This window comes from Callithrix jacchus, chromosome Y, assembly GCF_049354715.1.
Source record: "Callithrix jacchus isolate 240 chromosome Y, calJac240_pri, whole genome shotgun sequence".
NCBI classification, from domain to species: domain Eukaryota; kingdom Metazoa; phylum Chordata; class Mammalia; order Primates; family Cebidae; genus Callithrix; species Callithrix jacchus.
Window position 1 is genome coordinate 5,871,511 of NC_133525.1, and position 7,707 is coordinate 5,879,217.

A 7,707-nucleotide genomic window follows, 5' to 3' on the forward strand; every position below is an offset into this window, starting at 1 on the left:
TTACTGTGTTCAGATGGATTTTAGAGTTTTCAAACTGGCTTGCTGTGGGAGACTTTTCAGCATTCAAACTTTTATATATTAAGTATCTTTTTTTTTTTTTCAGAAGGAATCTTGCTCTGTCACCCAGGCTGGAGTGCAGTGGCTCAATTTTGGCTCACTGCAACCTCCACCTCTGAGGTTCAAGCGATTCTCCTGCCTCAGCCTGCCAGGTAGGTGGGATTATAGGTTCACACCATTATGCCTGCTAATTTTTTGTATTTTTAGTAGAGATGGGGTTTCACCATGCTGGTCAGGCTGGTCTTGAACTCCTGATCTCATAATCTGCCCCACCTCGGGGTCCGAAAGTGCTGGGATTACAGGGGTGAGCCACTCTGCCCAGCCCTTTAGTACAATTTTTTTTTTTGAGATGGTGGGTCTTGCCCTGTCACCCAGGCTAGAATGAAATAGTAATATTATAGCTCACTGCAGTCTTGACTTCCTGGTTCCAACACTCCTCCTACCTAAGCCTCCAGATTGGCTCAAATCACAGGCTCGTGCAAACACACCCAGCTAATATTTTCATTTGTTTGTTCTATAGAGACAAGGTATCACTATGTTATCCAGGGTGGTCTTGAACTCTTGGACTCAAGGAATCCTTCTGCATTAGTCTCCCAAAGTGCTAACACAGCGTGTTACCAGGTGCAAGGTGATATTTTACCTTAGAAGAGTAGGGAGAGGAGAGAAGAGTGAGGAAGGGGGAGATGGGGACACAAAGGAAAGGAATGCAGAGAGAGATAAAGAGACAGAGAGGAGAGAGACAGAGACAGAGACAGAGACAGAGAGAGAGAGAGAGAGAGAGAGAGAGAGAGAGAGAGAGAGAGAAAGGGATAGAGACCCCCACACACACAGAAAGAAAGAGAGACTGATGGAAACTCTTTTTCCACCAGCCAAGAAGAGAACCAGCACCCCAGAAGAGGGGTTTGATTGAAACCATCAACTGTATTACATCATGAGAACTGACTGGCTGTGTGACTATATATATATATATATATATATATATATATATATATATATACACCGTGTGACTCTATTGTGGCTTAACAATTAAATAATTATTTCCCAGTTATTCATTTGTCCAGTGAGGTATCCAGGAAACCCCGAGCAGACCACCAGCTCTCAGCACAGACAGCACAATACCAGGGATGGGTGGCAGGCATTTTGGTGCATGGCCAGCTGGTTCCCCTGCACCTGCCCAGGGATGCTGCTCTCCAGGCTACTGGTTTCCCAGCCTCAGCACAGATGCCTTCATCCCCAGAATTTTAAGGGAGGGGATGCTGGAAGCTGGGGCAGGAGATGGGGGTGAGAATGAAGGTTTTCAGAGCAGAGACCATGACGGACCAATTTTCAGACTGCCTGAAAATGGAGCGTAACCCAAATTCTTAGGAGACTCTAGGGAAGAGTCAGAACCATGGCAATAGCCAAGATTGCATTTCCCGGGGCAGGAGTCTAAGAGTCAGAGTTAGATCTGTTTAGACTGAAACTTGAAAAATACAGGGATGGGAAAGTCTGATCTTTCCTCAAAGGGTGAACCGAAGACCATATGTATTAGTCTGTTTTCACACTGCTGATAGAAACATATCCAAACGGGGCGAATTACAGAGGAAAGAGAGATTTAACAGACTCACAGTTCCACATGCCTGGGGAGGCCTCAGAATCATGGCAGAAGGCAGGAAGGCGCAAGTCACATCTTACATGGGTGGTAGCAGGCAAAGAGAGAGAGCCGTGCAGCGGAACTCTCCTTCTTTAAAAAGATTGTATTTATTCATTATTATACTTTAGGTTCTGGGGTACACAGGCAGATTATGCAGGATTGTTTCACAGGTCTATATATGCCATGGTGGTTTGCTGCATGCATCCCCCCATTGTCTACATTAGGTAATTATATACATAATATTATATCATAATGATTATATGTAATATTATATTATAATTATATTATATACTTCTATAACATTCATATATAATTATATAATACAAGTACCCTGTCCCTCAGGCTGGAATGCAGTGGTGTGATCCCAGCTCAGTGCAGTCTCCACTTCCCAGGTTCAAGCCATCCTCCTGCCTCAGCCTCCTGAGTAGCTGTGATTACAGGCTCCCGCCATGGCATGCAGCGAATTCTTGGATTTTTGTAGAGACAAGGATTTTCCAGGTTGGCCAGGCTGGTCTGGAATGTCTGACTCAAGGGATCCACCTGCCTCAGCCTCCCAAATATTTTTATATTTTTTAATTATGATTTTTTTTATTTCCATAGGTTATTGGGAACAGGTGGTGTCTGGTTGAAGGAGCGAGCTCATTGGTGATGATTTGTGAGATTTTGGTGCACCCATCACCTTAGAAGTATACACTGCACCCTGCTTGTAGTCTTTCATCCCTCAGCCACTCCCACCCTGTCTCTGCCATTCCCCAAGTCCATTGTGTCATCCTTATGCCTTTGTATCCTCATAGCTTAGCTCCCACTTGTAAGTGGGAACACACGATGTTTGGTTTTTTCATTTCTCTTTACTTCTCTTAGCATAATAGTCTCCAATCCCATCCAGGTTGCTGAGAATGCCATTAATTCATTCCTTTTCATGGCTGAGTAGTATTCTTTCATATATATAGCCACAGTTTCTTTTTCTTTCCTTTTTTTACGACAGTCATGCTCTGTCACCCAGCCTGGAGTGCAGTTACATGATCCTGGCTCACTGCACCCTCTGCCCACTGGGTTCAAGTGATTCTTCTGCTTCAGCCTCCAGACTAGCTGGGATTACAGGTGCTCACCACCATGCCTGGCTATTTTTTGTATTTTTTATTAGAGACGGGGTTTCACCATGTTGGTCAGGCTGGTGTCAAACTCTTGACCTTGTGATCCGCGCCGTCAGTCTCCCAACGTGCTGGGAAGTCATGAGGTTGTTAAGTGGAATTCATGCCTCCTGCAGGAAGGGGTTAGCTACTGTGGGAGTGTGGCCTCCTTATTTCTTTTGGGCGTGTTCCTTCTCACCTCTTTCACTTTCTCTCCATGATATGAACTACACTGAGGCCCTCACCAGATCAGCTGGGCATCTTGGGCTTCCCAGCCACCACAACTGCAAGGTAAAAATACCCTCTTTTAATTTTTATTTATTTATTTAGAGACAGAATCTGGCCCTGTTGCCCATGCTGGAGTTCAGTGGCGTGATCTTGGCTCACTGCAACCTCCTCCTCCTGGGTTCAAGCAATTCTCTGCCTCAGCCTCCTGAGTAGCTGGAATTACAGGTGCTTACCACCATAGCAGGCTAATTTTTTTGTGGGTTAATAGTAAAGATGGGGTTTCATCATTTTGTCTAGGCTGGTCTTGAACTCATGACCTTGTGATCCACCCACCTCGGCCTACCAAAGTGCTGGGATTACAAGCGTAAGCCACCACACCCAGCCATCAACCTCTATTTTAAATAAGTGTCTCCGTGTGTGGTATTCTGTGATAGCAACAGAAAACATACTAAAACATACCCTTTCTGCTCCTGGTGCTAATCTACACTGTCCCCTTCTCACAAAGGCCTGATCTGACACCCTCAGGGAGGGAGAGGTCTCCTCTTTGTTAAATATGGTTGTGATCAGGCCAGACGCTGTGACTCATGTCTGTAATCCCAGCACTTTAGGAGGCCAAAGCAGGTGGATCACTTGAGATCAGAGATTGAGACCAGCCTGGCCAACATGGTGAAACCTCGTCTCCACTAAAAGTACAGAAATTAGATGGGCATGGTGGTGCATGCCTGTAATCCCAGCTACTCAGAAGGTGGAGGCAGGAGAGTAGTTTGAATCTGAGAGGTGGAGGTTGCAGTGAGCCTAGATCGCACCACTGCACTGCAGCCTGGCAACAGAGCAAGACTCTGTCAAAAAAAAAAAAAAAAAAAAGACAGAACTAATAGTAGAACTCCCATTTGATCCAGCAATCTCACTACTGAGTGTTTTCTCTTTTCTTCCTAAGTGTTTTTCCTTCTTGCCAGCAGGCCGCCACTGCGGACAGCATGTCTGTAGGGTTTGATCAGCTGCATTTGCTCCCAAGGCACCTGATGAAAGGGGTTTTCCCTCGTCTTTCTGCTAATGCATTTCTTCATCCTTCACGCATTCCTTCCCTCCTTTGCACCTACTGTGTTCTTGTGGTCAGGGAAGTATGTGCAAGGGAGTTCTGATGGCCGAAGCATTCCGGTTCCTGGAGAAGAGAGGCATCGAAATAGGCAGACAGCATGAAAGGCACCGCCATGCTTGCATCAGGAGAGATGGTTTGCAGGAGTGCTGGTTTCTATGGCACCCCTCAGATTTCTTTCATTGAAGCCTCCTTGTTCGGCCTTTCCTATTGAAAAGTGCCTCAAATGTAGCTGGGGTTTGAAAAGCTTGAAACCAGAAGGCACCTCTGACATCGTGGTGAATGGTCAGGTCAGTGTGTGGGGCACATGTGGGCTGGGAAAGCCACGTCTTAGACGCCCTCCAGCCCACATCTGCTCACAGTAATCTGTTTGCACATCTTAGGGTCTCCCTCACAACAGCTGTTGGGAACATAGGAGGAGAGGATGGTGGGTGAGGGTTTGGCAGGAGACACTTGCCAGCAGGTAGAGCTGGCATTCCAGCCTGGGACTGGTGCACCATTGATTTGTAAATTATTTTTTCCTGTACCCCCCTTTTCTCTCTCTCTGTCTCCCCTCTTTCACCTCTCTCTCACCTCTTTCCTTCTCTGTCTCTTCTCTCTCTCTCCCATCTCTCTCTTCTCCCTCTCTCTTTCTCTGTCTCTCTTACCCTCTCTCTTACTCTTACTCTCTTATTCCCTCTCATACTCATGTTTTACTGTTTTCACCTGAGGGAAGAGTGATGTGAAACTAGAACTTCGCTTTTTCTGGGGTATTTAGGAATGTGGGGCCGTGGGGTTTTCTCCACCTGTTTTGGGTCATTGCTTCCTGATTTCTCAGAGCTTTGCTATTAACAGCTCATTTCCCTCCCTTGGGGGCTGACTTTGACTTTCCTGGTGGAGAAAACAGTGAATAACTTTTCAAAGTCTCTTGTGTTGCTGACCTGGTTATTGTCATCAAATTCTTATGATTTCTGAGACATCTCTTTGGCATGTTAAGCAGATTGAGTTTGGACAGTGGGAACATAGAAAGTGTAAGTATTGCTTGTTTTTGTTTTTGTTGGACTTTTGGTTCTTTTTATTTGAAACAGAGTTTCACTCTTGTTCCCCAGGCTGGAGTGCAGTGGTGCAAACTCAGCTCCCTATAACCTCCACCTCCCGGGTTCAAACCTGCCTCAGCTTCCTGAGTAGCTGGGATTATAGGCATGCATCTGCAGGCCCAGCTAATTTTTGTATTTTTAATAGAGTCAGGGTTTCTCTATGTTGGTCAGGCTGGTCTTGAACTTCTGACTTCATGATCTGTCTGCCTCGGCTTCCCATGGGGGATATTGTAGTACTTCCTGGTCATACATATAATAGTAGCACTTCCTGTTCACAGGGACAGTGCAACACTTCCTAGTTCATTCGGATAATTATAGGACTTTTTGGATTGCAGGGACATTGTCATACTTTCTGGTTCATATGGATAATTATAGAACTTCCTGGATCCTAAAGATATTTGCAACCCTCTGATTCATAGGGGTAATTGTAGCACTTCCTGTTTTACATTGTAGTACTTCCTGGTTCATACGGATAATAGTAGTACTTCCTGGTTCCCAGGGACATTGCAACACTTCCAGTTCATACAGATAATTGTAGCACTTCCTGCTTTGCAGGGACATTGCAATACTTTTTGGTTCATAGGGAATATTGTAGCACTTTCTGTTTCTTATGAATACTGTAATACTTTCTGGTTCATAGGGATATTGCAGTACTTTCTGGTACATATATATAATGGTAGTGGTTCCTGGTTCATATGGATAATAGTGGTACTTCCTGGTTCACAGCGGCATTACAAAACTTCCTAGTTCATTCAGATAATTGTAGACTTCCTGGTTTTCAGGGATATTGCTACACTTTCTGGTTCATATCTATCATTGTAGAACTTTCTGGTTCATTAGACATTTGCCACCCTCTCGTTCCTAGAAGTAATTGTAGCACTTCCTGTTTCATAGGCACGTTGTAATACTTCCTGGATCATATGGATAATTGTAGCACTTCCTGGTTCATATGAATAATAGTAGCACTTCCTGGTTCACAGGAACATTGCAACACTTCTGGTTCAGACAGATAATTGTAGCACTTCCTGCTCTGCATAGACATTGCAAAACTTTTTGGTTCATTGGGAATATTGTAACACTTCCTGTTTCATACGAACATTGTACTTCTTCCTGGTTCATAGGGACATTGTAGTACTTCCTGGTTCATACGGTTAATGGTAGTACTTCTTGGTTCGCAGGGTCATTGCAACAATTCCTAGTTCATTCAGGTAATTGTAGACTTTCTGGTTTGCAGGTATATTGTCACACTTTCTGGTTTATATCGATAATTGTAGAGCTTTCTGGATCATAAAGATATTTGCAACCCTCTCGTTTCTAGGGGTAATTGTAGCACTTCCTGTTTCATAGGAACATCGTAATACTTCCTGGTTCATATGGATAATTGTAGCACTTCCTGGTTCATGTGAATAATAGTAGCACTTCCTGATTCACAGGGACATTGCAATATTTTGGGTTCATACAGATAATTGTAGTGCTTCCTGCTTTGCAGGGACATTGCAATACCTTTTTGGTTCATAGGGAATGTTGTAACACTTTCTGTTTCATATGGACATTGTAATACTTTCTGGTTCATAGGGACATTGTAGTACTTCCTGGTTCCCACAGATAATGGTAGTACTTCCTGGTTAACAGAGACATTGCAACAATTCCTAGTTCATTCAGATAATTGTAGAACTTCCTGGTTTTCAGGGCTATTGTCACAGCTTCTGGTTCATATGGATAACTATAGCACTTCCTGGTTCATAAAGACATTTGCAACCCTCTGGTTCCTAGTGGTAATTGTAGCATTTCCTGTTTCATAGGGATATTGTAATACTTCCTGGTTCATATGAGTAATTGTAGCACTTCTTGGTTTATACAGATAGTAGTAGCACTTCCTGGTTCACAGGAACATAGCAACACTTCCTGGTTCATTCGGATAATTGTAGAACTTTTTGGTTTGCAGGGACATTGTCACACTCTCTGGTTCATAGGGATAATTGTAGCACTTCCTGGCACATAGGGGAATTGCGACACTTACTGGTTCATAGTGACAGTGCAACACTTCCTGGTTTATATGGATAATTGTGTCACTTCCTGGTTCATAAGGACATTGCAACACTTCTTGGTTCATCCTGATAATGGTAGCACTTCACGGATCATAGGGATATTGCAACAATTTCTGGTTCACGTGAATAATAGTAGTCCTCTTTGTTTCATAGGAACATTGCAACACTTCCTGTTTCATCATCCCCTATTCTGCCATTTGCCTCAGACCTAGGAAGTTACTCACAAATCTATTTCCTATCCCATGGATTTGACTATTAGGGGCATTTTGAAGAAATGGTATCCCACACCATGCAGTTTTGTGCTTGGCTTCTTTCACTCAGCATCACATTTTTGAGGTCCGTCGATGTACTATGCATCTGAATTCCATTCCTTTTGATGGCTGAATGACATTCCATTGTATGAGGAGACCACATTTTGTTTATCTGCACCTGTTGATGG